At 46.0% G+C, this 16,720-nt stretch overlaps 1 protein-coding gene across 1 annotated transcript in view; it reads left to right on the plus strand.

Moving 5' to 3' along the window:
• BMAL1 (basic helix-loop-helix ARNT like 1) overlaps nucleotides 1-3,236 on the plus strand; it is a 107,057-nt gene extending 103,821 nt beyond the window's left edge. The window contains exon 21 of the transcript XR_015051334.1: nucleotides 986-3,236. The gene's annotated coding sequence lies outside the window, so the exon portion shown is untranslated. The remainder of the gene's footprint in view (nucleotides 1-985) is intronic.
• The last annotated feature ends 13,484 nt before the right edge of the window (nucleotides 3,237-16,720 follow it).

The raw sequence follows: 16,720 nt of genomic DNA on the forward strand, positions 1-16,720 counted from the left end.
CGGGGTATCCATACCCCTTGGGGGTACTGGGAACTAAATGCTGGGGGTATGGGACTCGATCTCTGAATATTTGTATATATTTGATTTATTAATTTATAGTTGGTTAGAATGTTAGATTATAACTAGCACTGTTATTAAATATTTTAAAACCACACATTAAGATCTGCTCTTAATTTTCATGAACGAAATAAGCAGAAACAAATAATTATCTTTCTAAAAGTAAATGATATTTGGCAACCCTGACACGAACGTCTTTCGACTCTTCCCCGTGTTTTGAATTTGACAGTAGAGCTGTAGGCGTGGTCGGGGTTAGACTGCTCTCTCTCCGTCCATCCCTTCTTCACATTTTTCTCGTGAGTGTCTTTATATTTCTTCTGCATGCATTGTCTCTTCTATGCCTAAGATTGAGTATTAGATGTTTAAATATTATTAGGCATAGGATAATTATGCATTCCCTTATGTGCAAATGATTGGCCTTTAGCCTTTGTTTTTTCTTAGCTCAAATACTTATTTTCCTAAGTTACTTGTACTGGTACTTAATCCAATATATATTTATTTTTAAATGCATAATTTTTGCAGTTTATAGTACATATTTGGATGCATATTTAGCCATTTTAAGTGTAGGCTATATTTATCATAAGCATAATTATGATTATAAGATGTGGTAAGTATAACATGGCTATGGGTTGGTAGGCTTATTGGTGGCAAGGGGAGGTGATTTTCATGGGGGTCTTAATATCATTTTGCATTTTTCTCATTGAAGCCCATTTTAATTAATGATGCTGCTAGCACTGGTTTTCCTAACGTGACATGGTTCTGGTACCAATTAACTGTTTTAGGAATGACACAAATGTATTACTTATTTTTAATACTATTTAAAAAAAATAATATTTCTCGGATACTGTTGTTCCATAAGAAAATCATGTATTATTTGAATTTTTATTACCGGTTTGCGTTTAACAGTTTTTGTATTTTTCTTTCACAGATTTGTTGCAAAATGTCTGTCAAAAAACGGAAGTGGAATGATTCATATGTTGGTTTTGGCTTCACCTGTATGACAGAACGAGATGGAACTGAAAGACCCCAATGCATGATTTGCAATTTGGTAATGAGCAATGGAAATTTGAAGCAATCAGGACTGAGAGAACATCTCGAAAGCAAGCACAGTAATCATGTTGGCACATCGATTGATACTTTTAAGTTGAAAAGAGTTTGTTATGATCAGAAAGCAACTCTTTCATCATATGGGTTTGCTGCTCCTGGGAAACCTCTTCTGGAAGCCTCCTACAAAGTTTCGCACATGATTGCCAAAGAAAAGAAGCCCCAAACGATCGGAGAGACCCCAGTGAAGCCCTGTGCACTGGAGATGGCTAAAATTGTGCTGGGAGAGGATGCCGTGAAGCAATTGAGTCAGGTGCCCTTGTCCAACGACACTGTACGCCAGAGAATTAAAGACATGAGTCTGGACAAAACAACCCAAGTTGTCAGCGACATTAAACAGGGTCCTGCAAAAATCAGCATGCAGATTGATGAATCAACTGACGTTTCAAACCACAGTCAATTGCTTGTATTTGTACGCTACGCACAGGAAAAGAACATAAAAGGAAAAGTTTTTATTTTGTGAACGACTCGAAACAACAACCAAAGAAGTTGATGTATTCAAGCTGATCCAATCGTTCTTGGATCGCCATGAGTTAGGATGGGATTTGATTGGGTCTATTTGTACGGATGGAGCTCCTGCCATGATTGGCAAAAAATCTGGATTTGTTGCAATGGTCAAGGAGAAAGCTCCACATGTGCTCACCACACACTGTGTTCTGCATCGCCAAGCTTTGGCATCCAAAACATTGCCAAAGAAACTTAAAGAAGTGATGGGAATAGTTGTGCAAACAGTCAACTTTATTCGTGGACGTGCATTGAATCATCGGCTATTTCAAAAATTCTGTGATGAGATTGGAGCGGAACATGGTGTATTATTGTAGTGGAAATAAATAATGTAGTGGAAATGTGTATTGTAGTGTAGTGGATTGTATTATTGTATCAAACGTGTAGTGGAAATTCGGGATGAAATTTTCGAATTCCTCAAGCATCAACAATCCCCCACTAGCAAATCATTTTGAAGATGAACATTTTATTGTTAGCCTGGGATATTTGGCTGATATTTTTAGTCTCCTCAATGAATTGAACATGTCAATGCAAGGAAGGCATGTGGACATTATTCAAGCCAGGGGAAAAGTTGTCGCATTTACAAGGAAATTACCTATTTGGAGTCGCCGTGTTGAAAGCGGAAACCTGGCAAACTTTCCAATCCTTGACAATATTCTTATTGGAGATGGTAAATCATTGCCTGCAGAAATACTTCAAGAAGTCAAGAACCATTTGGAAGTCCTATGAACAAATTTTGAAGGTTACTTCTCAGATATTGATGATCTTAGCATCGAATCTGTTTGGATCCAAAACCCTTTCTCGTTTGATATATCGAGATTGAGTGACAACGATTCAGCAAAGGATGATTTCATTGACTTCCAAGAAGACCCAAGAAAGAAAGCTGATTTTGAAAGGGCTGGGATGGATGTCAAGCAGTTTTTGTGTGAGCAAATCGCAGCTTACCCAAACTTGGCTATGAGGGCAATGAATGTTTTGGTTCCCTTCACAACTACGTACCTTTGTGAAACAGGATTCTCTGCATTATTAAATCTGAAATCAAAATGGAGAAATCGACTTGATGTATCAGATGACATGCGAGTAGCATTGTCAGTAACTGTACCCCGATTCCATATTTTGATTGCACAAAAACAACATCAAATATCTCACTAGATTAGTAAGAGTGTGTGTTATGTAGTCGAGATATTGAAAAACTTGCACATTCAAGTTTGTTTTTTTCTTTTGTGTAATAAAACTCAACTATTAGAAGTAAAGTTGCTGATTTATAATCTGAAATAGGTGAATCAAAGTTATATTGTAAAATACTTGTAGCTGTTTGTATATTTGTAATTTCTCAGTTATTTTTTATTAATTTTTTTGTAAATATATATGATAAATGCTTATGATTGCCTTTCATGTTCTATTCCGAGCTATCCATATCTAAAATAAATTCAAGCTATTGACATCTTTGGAATCCATACTGTCAACTAATAGGACTGGTGATGATGATGATTTCGACAGTCAAGCGAAGGGGGTATGGGACCATGTTGGGCAATCCATTGGGGGTCTGGAATCATCAAAAGGTTAAGAACCCCTGCACTAGAGAATAGTCATAGGCTGCAAACTTCTCAGCCCAATGCTGAATGCGTGCAGAGGCCTGTGGGTTAATTCCCTTACTCTCATTGAACAGGGATTGCAATGGTTTGTGGTCGGTTACAAGTTCAAATTGTCGACAGAAGAGATACTGATGCATCTTTGTTACACCAAAAATTCATGCGAGAGCTTCTTTTTCAACCATGGAGAAGTTCGGCTCCGCTGCTGACAAAGTGCGTGATGCATAGGCTACAGGCCGTAGTATACCGTCATTACGTTGCTGTAACACACAGCCAATGCCATAAGACGAGGCATCACAGCTGAGAACCAATGGTTTAGCAGTACCGTAGTACACCAACACTTTAGATGAACACAGCAACCGTTTTACCTCAGCAAACGCCTTACTACACTGCGTACACCATCGCCATTCAACACCTTTACGAAGGAGTTTGTGGAGAGGCTCAAGGACGGTGCTCAGATTCGGAATAAAGTTACAGTAATAGTTCAACATACCCAGGAAAGCTTTGAGCTCGGTCGTATTCGCAGGAGTCCGAGCATCCTTGATTGCTTCCGTCTTGGATGTGCTCGGCCTGATGCCATCAGCACTGACAATACGACTGAGAAATTCCACTTGGGGAAACATAAATCGACATTTGTCACGTTTCACCTTAACACCGGCTTCAACAAGACGTTTGAGAACTGCCTCAAGGTTACACAAATGTTCAGCATCATTGCGGCAGGTGATCAACACATCATCTTGATACACGACTACATTTGGAATTGCTTTCAGCAGATTCTCCATATTGCGTTGAAATAGAGCAGCTGCTAATTTGATTCCGAAAGGACAGCGGTTATAAACAAACAACCCCTTGTGAGTGTTACAACATGTATACTTCTTGGAGTCCACATCAAGCAATATCTGAGTATTAGCAGATTCCAAATCCAGGCGGCTAAACTTCTTTCCACCAGAAAGCGTAGCGAACAAATCATCTGCCTTGGACAGAGGATAATGTTCCTGTTTGGAATACCTGTTGATTGTTGTTTTGTAATCACCACAAATCCGAACACTACCACCTGACTTTAATACAGGAACAATTGGACATGCCCAATCACTGAGCTCAACAGGACTGATAACCCCTTCCATCTGCAGGCGGTGGAGCTCTGCCTCGATCTTTGGACGCATCATGTGAGGTACAGACCTCGCTTTACAAAAGATTGGCTTAGCACTCTCATCCACATAGATTTTGGCTTTAACACCTTTAAAGGTGCCGACACCACCACCTCCAAACAATGAGGGGTATTTGTCAAAAATGGTATTGTGATTAACATCACAAGCCATGAATTTGATCACAGGCCAATCAAGTTTGATGAATTCAAGCCAATTATGCCCAAACAATGTCGGCCCATTTCCCTGAATGATCCACAAGGGTAGTTTCCGTGACAAATCATTGTAGGTGACCTTCACCTCCGCACTACCAATCACAGGTATCAGTTCATTGGTGGAAGTTCGCAACGGCGTTCACCGGTCTGAGTACCGGTCTCACTGTCTCCTGGCTGAACAGCCTATTGAAAATTTCAGAACTCGTGATTGACTGGCTGGTCCCGGTGTCCAGCTCCATCTCCACGGCAATGTCATTCACTCTGACATCCACCACAAGGGGTTTGCTTTTATCCGACAAACTGAGCAAATCATGCTCCTTTGAAGTAGGAGGTATTGCTTCACCACCGGTCACTGGCGTGGCCAAACCGATCATGTGGCGATTCGTACCGTGTTGGGATGTCTGGCGACACATCTTGCATAGATGGCCAAGTTTCCCACAGTTCGAACAGGAGCAATGTTTGAAACGATACAGGTGGGGTAAATGCCTGCACCCACAACGCCAACACGGTTTACCTGTTGGAGAACCCGACGATCCACTGCTCTGCTTTGGCACAGATGAGCTCACATTACGAAACGAGGTGATGTGTTGAGCAGATCTGTGAAATTGAGGATCGCTGGGTTTCACAGCTGATGATGATGATGAGTTCAGTTTGTTCACATCATTGTATGAACTCGGCTGGGAGTCTCGCTCTCTGCCGCTGATAACACGCAGCCCCTCATCCGCAGTCATGCAGGTAGTTGCGATTGACACAGCTTTAGTCAGATCGAGATCGGGAACAACCAACAATTTCTGGAGGATCGTCTCGTTATTGATGCCAATAATGAAAACATCTCTCAACATCTCATCCAACGTGGCACCGAATTTACAATGTTCAGCCAATCTGCGAAGGTCAGCAACAAACTCGGACACTGACTGACCTCCCTTCCTTCCATGAGTGTATAACTTGTACCGGGACACGATTTTTCCAGGTTTCGGCTTGTGGTGTTTGGCCACAATCTCGATCAGTTCATTGAATGTTTTGTCCTTCGGTTTATCGGGAGTAACCAGATCCTTCATCAAGGCATATGTTGTTTTACCACACACTGTGAGCAGAACGGCCCGGCGACGATCAGCATCTTCTGCCGCCGCCATCTTGTTACCGATGAATTATTGTCCCAATCGATCAGCAAAGACTTCCCAGTCCTCATCCGGCTGGTACTCCACCAGAATCCTCACGGATGCCATAGTGAGCAAAGCCGACTTGGCAAAGCAGTAAACTCATCGCCAATTGTGGCGTATCCGAAGGATTGCGGGGTGAAAGGCCAGACACCACAAAAGTCGAAGCTCCACGTTTATTATCCAGGGAGGCGCACACTGCGCATGCACGTAGCGGTAGCTTCACAGAATATGACAGTGAACTCACCAACCCTTGTACAACACTCCCCATAATCCGGGGCTTTGCCCTCGGGGACCCACTGTGATGTTTAACAGAGGAAGGTTAAACCCAAACCAATCGCCTTCCTGAGCATCATCTCACCAGGTTTTGGTTTAGATCGGAGGATATATTACTATTACCTGTCTTTATTGCTGCAGTTTATTACTTTTGAATAAACTTTAAATAAACGGACTTCAGCTTTTGAAATTATCCACATCCCATGGGGGTTAAAATGGTTAAATATGTGGTTATATGACGTGATGAGTGGTGTACGAATGAAATCCACATCCCCTCATGGATAAAATGGTGAAAAATGTGGTTAAATGATGTCATGAGTGGTGGCCGACTGAAAACCACGTTCCCTGAGGGCTTAAAGGGTTCAAATGTGGTTATATGACGTGTTGAGTGGTATTTAAGTGAAATCCACGTTCCTTGGTGTTTAAAATGTGGTTATATGACATGATGAGTGGTATTTGAGTGAAATCCACGTTCCTTGGTGTTTAAAATGTGGTTATATGATGTGATGAGTGGTGTATGAGTGTGAAATCCACGTCCCATGGGGGTTAAAAGTGTTAAAAAAATATTGTTATGGTTGTGGAAATTCACAGAACACCATTCAGGTTTCCCAGAGATCAGTTATCTTGATAAGTGTGTGTTCAGATAAGATTCCCCACCGATGTCTAAAGGAAATTATTCGTGTAACCGGGCTGTGATCTTTGAGTCAGCCATTATTCTTTTGCTATCTTTATTTTGGAACAACCGCATCTCAACAACCACAACCACTACTTAAACAACCACAACCACTACTTCAACAACCACAACCGCATCTCAACAACCACGCCATCCCCACCACAGCGCCAACCACGACATCTCCTCAACAAAATCTCCACAAACGAACAACATCGCCTCACCTTCATCTCCACAAACGCCACCATCTTTTTGCCAGCAACGGCATCCCGCGGATGAGCGGCATCTCCGCCGACCGATGCGGGGACTCCCTCGTTGGGGCGGGAGCTGATGATCTCTGCCACGTCCGCTTTCTCCGCATTTCGCGACGAGATCGGATCAAAATACCAAAAGGGGCGGAGCCAGCGGGGGGTGAGGGGTGAGAGGTGAAAGATCAACCCCACCCACGGACCCCATAAAAAAGGCGCGTGGAACGCCAGCGAGCAGTCTGTGAGCAGTCTGTCTGGAGTCGGGGTGGAGAGCGCCAAGGTTCGAGTCCAGTGGAGGGCAGTCGGGGTCGTTGGAGCAGCCAAGCCTGCAGTACCTTGCCAAACTGTTGGTCGGTGGACACAGCCAGAGAGAAGTCACCAGCCGGCCCCGAGACGGTCCGAGCAATGCTGAGGAGCGGGCGGGCTTTTAAAAGAGTATCAACTCGTAAAAGAGCAAGGCCTGTTCGTTCCTCTGAAGCGTCGTCGGATAGGCCCGATCGATCAGGCCGAACGGCGGGGCCTGGACCAACCGAGCTGCCGTGTTTACGGCGAAACATCGAGGGTCGCTCAGCGAGTCACCACGAGGGGTGGCAGGTAACCAGCACGGCCTCTCGGAGCTCTTGCGGTCTCCACAGCTCCGCGAACATTAAATGCCTACGGGTCCTGTTCTGCCCTTTCCTTTCCTGGGTTTTTCTTTGTATGAAAGTTGTGGCGCCGTGTCCACTAAGTAGAACTGTTAAGTGCATGTAAATAATAAATATCCAAACGGCTGTAGGTCTTTGTTTACTCGTGTCTTGTCCCTACCCCCCATCCATTGCATTGCATACGTGCTTGGAATACCTGCATTGCTTCGTTGACTGCATGACTGCATGCGTGTGACAAATAAATGTCCTTGTTTGAATGTCACCTGCTCGTGTCCCCTTCCTCCATTGAGCTGCTGTAATTACGTACGGAATATTAGCTGGCTGTTTATAGCCGATAAGATAATCGGGTCCAACGGGCCCTCGTGATAATACACCGCTCGGCAAATCGCAAACGCAGCGAGCTGTTTAAGCGGCTCATTTCCAAGCAGGTCCCGTTGAGGTGTTTAATCAGGTAAATTATTTAATCCCCGGCATTTCTGTCTGCGCGCATACTTCGGTACATCGACAATTCGGCAATCGGACCCCGTCGCGCGTGGACAGAAGAGTTGGCCGATTTACGGTGTGGTTAAAAACACACCCGTCGCTGGATTTCGGCGTTGATCCGAAAGCTGCAACTCGGTTTGCCCGTCCGGTGGGCGGCGCGCGCGGCCGCGAATTAGTTAAAAGCGGTCACTCCCACGCCGGAGTGGTGAGAAACCACAACAATATGGTTATATGTCGTGACGATGGTGTGCGAGTGGAATCTCCGTTCCCTGAGGGTGAAGAGGGATAAAACACTCGGTTTAAATCTGTGGGGATGGGTGGCCGAGTGGTCTGAGCGGGCAGATTCTAGAGAAGCGGGTGTGGTCACGTGTGGGTCTCGATCCCCCCGTTACTTATGGCTGTTGTACATGAGGAACCGTGGATCTCGGCCTTGTGGATGGATGATTGTCCAGTTGTAACACATAAGCCTACACACTCCCCACGGTGAGGTTTGTGGCGTATTGGCATACGCGTGCAAAGCACAATGCGGGGAGCGTTGTGGGGGTGTGGAGGAGTTGTGATGGTAGTCACGTGTCTGCAATGCATATAGCTGTTCGCGCCCACTAGGGACTTGTAGCACCAGTAGCGTCCGTAGCAGCATGTGGTATCATTAGTAGTGTCTTGTAGGTCGTGTGCCTGTAGAGTGCATCCGCATCGAGTGCGGAATAAAGCGGAGCTACGGGCATCCTACGCCCACACTCTCGCTCGAGACAATAAAGCAGAGTTGTGTTACCCTCCAGCTCGTGTCTGCCTGCTCGCACCTCTGCCACGACACTACATTTGGTGACGAGGATGTTTCGGATCGACGTGTGCGGAGTGCCTGTTTTCCTCGGCATTGACTTTGAGTCGTTGCTGGGACAATTAGATTGTCGGGCGCACGAAGAACCGGGAGAATCAGCGCAGCTCGCGCGGTACGAGTTCGATCACCTGGCGAGGAGCCCAGGGAAGCGCATCGCGAGTTTCGCTGCACGGGTGAGACATCTCGCCGTCGCCTGCGAATTCACGTCGCGTGAACGGCGGGCCGGGCTCGGAGATCGTTTTATTTCTGATTTGCAAGCCTCGGAAATGGTTTCTGCAATGCCACGGCTAAAGGACGAGGACATTACATTCAACTCAGAAGCGGCATCGGCCATCGCACAGACTCTGAGGGATGTCCGTAGCCTCGATGGCCAGAGCACGACAGGTGATCCGGAGGTCCGCTTGGTGTACCAAGCGCCCACGGCCGCATGCACAGTCTTCAGTGCGGGTCGTGACCGAACGTTGCAACGCGGTCAGTCGGACGGCGGTCTGAACACTCAGGGACATCTACGGTGTGTGTGCCAAGAGTCAATGGCCATCATAACGGTCATCGATGGCGGTGTGCGAAGTGACCCCTACGTCCCGGGTCGAGACCTACTGCCGGTACGGTGTTTTGTGCATGACGTACACTTTTACGCCCCGGGTCGAGTCCTGCAGCCTGGGCAAGGTTTTGTGGATGGAACGCCGATCGTGTTTCATGTTGACACCGGAGCGGCGGTGTCGATCATAAGCGAGCGCACTGCTCGTGCACTCCCCGGTCTACGCCTTTTTCGGGTCTACCCTCGTATTGCACACGTATACCAGTGAAGCGCTGCCAGCAGTTGGCAGGGCACACGTCTTGGTCGCCCATCAAGGTCAGCGGGTCAAGTTCTCGCTGTTCGTGGTGCGAGGGGAGGGCTCGCCCTTTTGGGTCGGAGCTTGTTGGCCCGCATTCAACTAGACGGGACGGCGCCAGCCAGTGGCCTTGGACGTCCAGTGCTGAGCCGATTAGAGTGTCAGTGGGGGGAGGTTCCTTTTTCGGAGTTCGTACCTCCAGGTGCACCTGTGTCTCCTTCGGGCCCCATACCTCCGTTTGGGCCCGGGCCTCCCTCGAGACCCGAGGGCAAGGTCCCGGCGGCAGGGGCCGCGGCGATGCAACATGGGTTTCCGTTCATTGCTTCCTGCAACTACGGTATACGGTTCCGCAGCAACGGGGACCATGCCAGCTGCGACGCACTCTCGCTCTTGCGTTGCGCTCATGATACAGTGCACGCCCGTGTCGTTCAGGTGATTTCAACGGGGGATTGGAGCGAACCGGTCGCATTCAAGAAGTTCGCGGAACGCGACCATCGATGGTGTCCTCTTCGACGTTCAGATGGGGACCTGCACGCAAATCGCCTCAACGTCGTGACAACCAGGAGGCGTGCGCGCAGCGTGGTTCATAAATTGTTAATTGTTGTGTGTTTGATTCTCGCGGCACGAGTGATTCAGCTTGGCGTTATGAAAGCAAATACCGACAGTCCGCGTGTGAGCATAATGTGTTTGATTGGGATCAATGCTGTCTATGATGTGAAGAGCTCGCGGACAATCGTTGCGAATAAAGAGATTTTCCAGATCTCAGTTTTCGATGACAGTCCGCAGTTCGCTGCACTCTCATGTGTTAACATTATACTGTGGGAACGCGCTGTATGTAAAGAGAAGTTTGCCTCTGCGCAGACGATGTTTTTGCTGTTGTATAACCCTGATATGTATCCAGTCAACGCTGTTCGTCTGTATGGACGTGCGTTGAGGTCTCGGCTGGAGTTGCCGCGACCTAAGGGGTCGGTGGCAGGGGCGATGTTGCGCGGGTTTGGTGTGGGACGGCTGGTAATAGAGCCGGCTAATTGCCTGGTTCGAGTTGATGGCGGGGAGCCGGAGCCGGTTCGCTGTTCAGCGTCACCCCCACCCCTGATATCGCCAAGGTCAGCCGCGCTGGTGCCTGCGGGGCTTGCAGACTCGGGGTGTTTACCTGATTCGGTCCTGTCTGAGGGAGATGTGCCAACATGTCGACCGGGGGCATTTGATGGTGCCGGGGGAGGTTCGCTTCGGGTGTCACCTCGACCTCGCCGGGAGGCGTGTAAGCATGGGCCGCCTGGGGGCGCTTCTACAGTCTACTGCATTTTGAGTGCAACTCACTCGCACCGTGCGGATGAAGCACGTTTTTTCTTTTGGGCCGTCTTGTCTGGGTTTGATTCACGGCCGTCCATCACCCCAGGGTTCGGTGGTACTGGGAGGATTTTACATGGTTGATGTCGTTTTGTTCCTCTTTGCTTTTTATGTCGTAGTATGCTTTGCCAATTATGCTTCTCATTATAATTGTCATTTTATAATCATACTTTTAGGAGGGAGGAGTGTGGCGGATTGGCATACGCGTGCAAAGCACAATGCGTAGAGCGTTGTGGGGGCGTGGAGGAGTTGTGATGGTGGTCACGTGTCTGCAATGCATATAGCTGTTCGCGCCCACTAGGGACTTGCAGCACCAGTAGCGTCCGTAGCAGCATGTGGTATCATTAGTAGTGTCTTGTAGGTCGTGTGCCTGTAAAGTGCATCGAGTGTGTAATAAAGCGGAGCTACGAGCATCCTACGCCCACCCTCTCGTTCGAGACAATAAAGCGGAGTTGTGTTACCCTCCAGCTCGTTTCTGCCTGCTCGCACCTCGGCCACGACACTACAAGGTTCCCACATTCTTAAACTAATTACTTGTCCATAATTAATACATTTTAATTCGTTGGTTGTGGTGATGTCACAACTCACCTCCATTAAATGTTATTTCTGGAGAGTATTTAAATTATGTCATTAATCCTTCGGGAATTATCCTTTCGATTAAATAATTATCCATGGAACATCCGGGAAGGTAAAAATTAAATTAAATGAAACACCAGTTTCCTTCCAACGAACTTCAACGTCAGAAGCCTGAGGCCCATTAAGCACGCGCAACGGTTACCAAGCAACAGTTACCAAGGTACGGTCGATGTGATGTGGATCGAGGCGAATATAAATGTACAACTGCAGAATGGAGTATTTGATCAGTTTACTTCTAATCACGATTCGTTTTCATGAATTGTAAAAGAAATCGAAGAAGCACAAGCCGTGTGACGAGTCGCCGCCGGGCCGCCATCTTGGTTAGGCCTAAGTCACATTTGCTCTACGGCGAGGATACGGCGGCCGTACGCCCTCTGAATTGACAGAAACGTGCGGCGGCCGCAGAGTTTCTGAGGTGGCTCTTGGGCGTATGGCTATCTTGTACAGGCCGTAGGGGTCTCCGTGGAATTATAACGCGGAGTTATAACTTTTTTCATTTCTACGTTGGCCGTAGCAATTCGACATGCCGTAGTTGTGACGTAGTTGTGTCCACGTCGACCGTACATAGGGCGTACGGTGGGCTTGCGTTATTCGTGCGGCTGCCGTCGTCTCTTATCAATGAAAAATAAATTTTGCCCCTAAAACCGAATACATTTTAAAAATCCGAACACAACGAAGCGTTCATGTTTGTTCACGTGTCTCCCCCACCTGTTCGAGCCGCATCTTCGCGTTTTGTTCATTCAGTTCGTCGGTGGAAGTCCTCGTGAAAGCATCTCTCTTGTGTCGATCGCTACTTTACCTCGTGTTTTCACCTTGATTTGTGCTGTTTTTTTGTTTTTTTTACTCATCTTGTGTTTTAATTAATAACAAAAAAGCAATCCGATCACGTGGTGTGACGGACTGTCGGGCAAGGATTTAATTTCACAGAAAAACCGGTTGTAATTTGGATTATCCATGATTACCTCAGCCCGATGCGTTTGATGAAAGTGATTGTGGTTCTGGGGGCATCATGTTTGATGAGCTGCCCTGGGGGCAGCGCGCTCGCAGAGTGCGCGAGCGATCGGAACCCAGGCCGGAGCTCGAGCCTGTGTGGACCTTTGCATTGGTGATTGTACCAGTTTCCATACAATACACCGCCACCGAAGGTCATTTACTCATGTTATTTTACCTTAAACATGGGGAATTTCAGTTGAAAGTGGGTTTTCTTGGGGTCCAGGAACAGATTAATTCACTCCATTATTTCTTATTAGGAAAAGTTTGGGAATCGAACTTTTTGCAATCCGAACAGCCTCCTGGAACGAATTAAATTCGGATTCTGGGGGCACGACTGTACTGGTATATTCCGAACTGTTATATTTTTATTTCAGTAAAAAAAGAACTGGTATATATACCCACTCGTTACCGTCCGTCTGGCTGCACGTTCGCCTTTGGGCCCCCCTGCGGTCGCCTTTCGGGCACCTTGAGGCCACCTTGCGTCTGCCTTGAAAATTCTATGGCCGCCGCAGGGACACCCTAAGGTCACCGTGCGACATCAAATCAAAGACCGTATGGCACCCCCACGTTTTCGGTCTCCACAATTTCTAAATACCCCGAGCGGCTCTCCGAAAAATAAAAACATGTGACTGCTACATTGTGTGACCGTGGAGTGGCCGCAGATTTTGGAGACCCCACGGCCGCCGTGGCAAATGTGACTTAGGCCTTAGCACAACTCGAGTCACTGGAAAAGCGGATCTCGTTTTTTTTGAACGAATCTCACACAGAATGCTCTGTGAAAATGCCGTTTTGTGTAGCAATACCTACACCAGTCCATTGATCCACGGAAGGGTTGTGGAAACACGTTTCACATGTTTTAAATGTTGCTGAACAGGTTTTTTTGAACAAAATATTTTTTTGTAAATATATATGATAAATGCTTATGATTGCCTTTCATGTTCTATTCCGAGCTATCCATATCTAAAATAAATTCAAGCTATTGACATCTTTAGAATTCATACTGTCAACTAATAGGACTGGTGATGATGATGATTTCGACAGTCAAGCGAAGGGGGTATGGGACCATGTTGGGCAATCCATTGGGGGTCTGGAATCATCAAAAGGTTAAGAACCCCTGCACTAGATGTATCGACATGATGCATAGATGACAACGGGACTAACTGACAGACGACACAAAACACATACTTAACCCTCTAATAGTCTAAACCCTGAGCTCCTTGAACTTTCGGCTCTTCTACCTTGGACTCCCTGGAGAAAAATCGGGCTGGTCAGGTGTACGGAGGTTTGACTAGCGGCCGGTAAAACGGCTGCTAGGGTTGAAAGGGTTAATGGTGACTCGTAATGAAACCCCAGATATTGCCATAAGTGTGAACAAAACTGGGTTTTTTGGGGGATTGTGGGAAGCAAAAGAACAAACGAGCCTGTGAGTGAGGAGAAGTGATATGTGAGTGAGTGAGAATGATAAAGGAGGTCTTGGTGAAGAAGGTAATGCCATCTTGTTGTTGATGATGCTGATGGGAGATGATGATCCGGCCTTTTTAATCTCGCCTATAAACAGTTACGCACAAAATTACACATAGAGGGTTCCTAATGCTCCCTGTGCCTTACTACTGCCACATCAGTCAAATCCAGTGACTTTAACTTCAAGTGGTGCTGCATTCTGGACTCCCTCCTGTATGAGGGACCCGAGGAAGAAAGTGAACACCTTCCCCCACTCAGCCCTTCAAAGCCCCCAGCTGCATCATGCCCCGCAGCATCGTGTGCTGCAAAATGTTTCACCCATAGACCCATGCCGATACCCAACCCGTGGGGTTTTGGCCTCTGGGACACCGCCCATCTCGAGTGGGGAAGAATTGGAAGACATCCATAATCAGGAAATGAAGGGACAGGGAGGTGAGGGAATTCTAGGTTCACGGGACACCATGGCCCTTCCAGTTAAATAAATAAAGAAAACCCAACCTCCTAACACACAGACGGTATGCAGGACGTGACATTTTGTCTTTATAAACATTTATGCACAAAATTACACAGAGAAGGTTCCCAGCCCTCGCTGTGCACGTAACACCATGTTTTCTATAATATGGCCTTTGACATATTTGTTTGAATCACACCTTGTGTGGGATAAAGTGGGGGAATATGAGCAGGTTGAGGTAATATTGGGCATTGTATCATGAATTATACTGTCATTCATTCTTCAAATTATACATCACGTAAATTTATCTAATACTACATGTCTGTGCATTGACGGCATTCACACCGAAGATAACATTTTTTTGGGGTTTCTATCATCTAACTTGATTCTGATGACTCAGGTCAGGTCAAGTCAGGTCAGGTGTCATCACCATCGAGGAGGTTGTTCTGCCACGGACCTGCAGCCGTTCAAACTCAAGCATTCCGCAAAGTTTAGTTTTATATCATCCATCCAAGTGATGATTGGTCTACCTCGAGCTTTGTTGCCTTTAACCTCTCCTTCCAACAGTCTGACAACACCACTACATCTCGCCAAAAGATCAATGTCTTTGCTCTGCTACATGCCTCTCCGCACGGGGCTTTTCCTTTTCATAAAAACCCACTCTAGGTTTCTCTTTGTATCCTTTGGGTGTGACACTTGGGTAACTTGGAGTGAGCTGTTTTCAAATTGTGGTTTGTTTATTTATTGGGTTGTGACCTCCCGAAACTACAAAAGGAATACAATGAAGTGCAAATAAACTTGAGCACACTAGGAGGTCGTTTGGCCCATTCATGCCTGTGCTGTATCCACACACGATGCAAAAAAATCCATCAGTTTCATCTTCTCCGTGCAATGAAATCCCACTGTTAACCATGAACTAAAAGTACTGCAGCATCTGCATATCAATTGTAGTAATTAAGTAACATTTTGTCTATTTGGAGGGAATTGTATCAGGGACCCTGATTCAGGGTTCCAGTGTGTACAATGGCGTTATCTTTTTTTGTTTTACATAAAGAAGAGGTACCATGGGATCATGAACATCCATCAAACTAGAGAGTTTATAAACACCTCTCCGCACGCAGTCTTGAGAAAAAACAAGCTCAAATGAGCTAAGATCCTCGTCCTCTTAATGATGACGTCATGAAACGAATATGACGCCATTGTGATGAATCAAGTTTGCGATAAATTATCTGTGCTAATGCCCGGCTTGATTCCCGCAAACAAAATTCAAACAGCTTGCCCAGTTTCGGAGATAATGGTAAAGGCGATTTCCATTAGCGGCGGTATTATGACGTCAACTTTTTTTCTAGGAAGAATTTCCAAAATCGGAGATGGTTACTGCCTGCGCGTGGGCTTTCTGAATATACATGGCAAGTTTCACGAAGATCCGATGAAAACTCTGGGTTGTGAAACAAAAAATGTAAAAAAATAGGAATGACGTCATAAAAATTGATATGACGTCATAGTGATGTATCATATGTGCGGTAATTCATCTCTACTAACGCTCTGTTCGATTCCCGCAAACAGAATTCAAAAAGCTTGCCTAGTTTCGGAGATAATTTTTAGGCGATTTCCATTAGCGGAGATATTTTGACGTCATAACTTTTTTTTCTAGGAGGAATTTTCAAAATCGGAGATGGTTACTGTCTGCGCAGGGTATTTTTACATATATGTGCCAAGTTTCAGGAAGTTTCGATGAAAATTGTGGGCTGTGAAACAAAAAAGTCCACAAGAAGAAGATGAAGAACAACAACGTGAGTAAGATTTAGAGATCCTCCACGAGGATATAAAAAACTCACTCCTCTCTATGCATGTGCGATCGGGACGAATTCGGAACCAAAGTACGTATTGATAAACAACTGGTTTGTTTTCCGATTCATGTTTGGTTTGTGTTCAAAATAAAATATAACATTGAATTGAAATTAATTTTTTTCTCGATCATAAATAAACTCAAGTTTGTGGACAGACAGACAGACAGACAGACAGACAGACAAAGTGAAGCAATTGCTTAAACCCGCTTTTCA

The sequence above is a fragment of the Eptatretus burgeri genome, chromosome 14, assembly GCF_056783735.1.
Source record: "Eptatretus burgeri isolate ZD-2024b chromosome 14, Ebu_testis_v1, whole genome shotgun sequence".
NCBI classification, from domain to species: domain Eukaryota; kingdom Metazoa; phylum Chordata; class Myxini; order Myxiniformes; family Myxinidae; genus Eptatretus; species Eptatretus burgeri.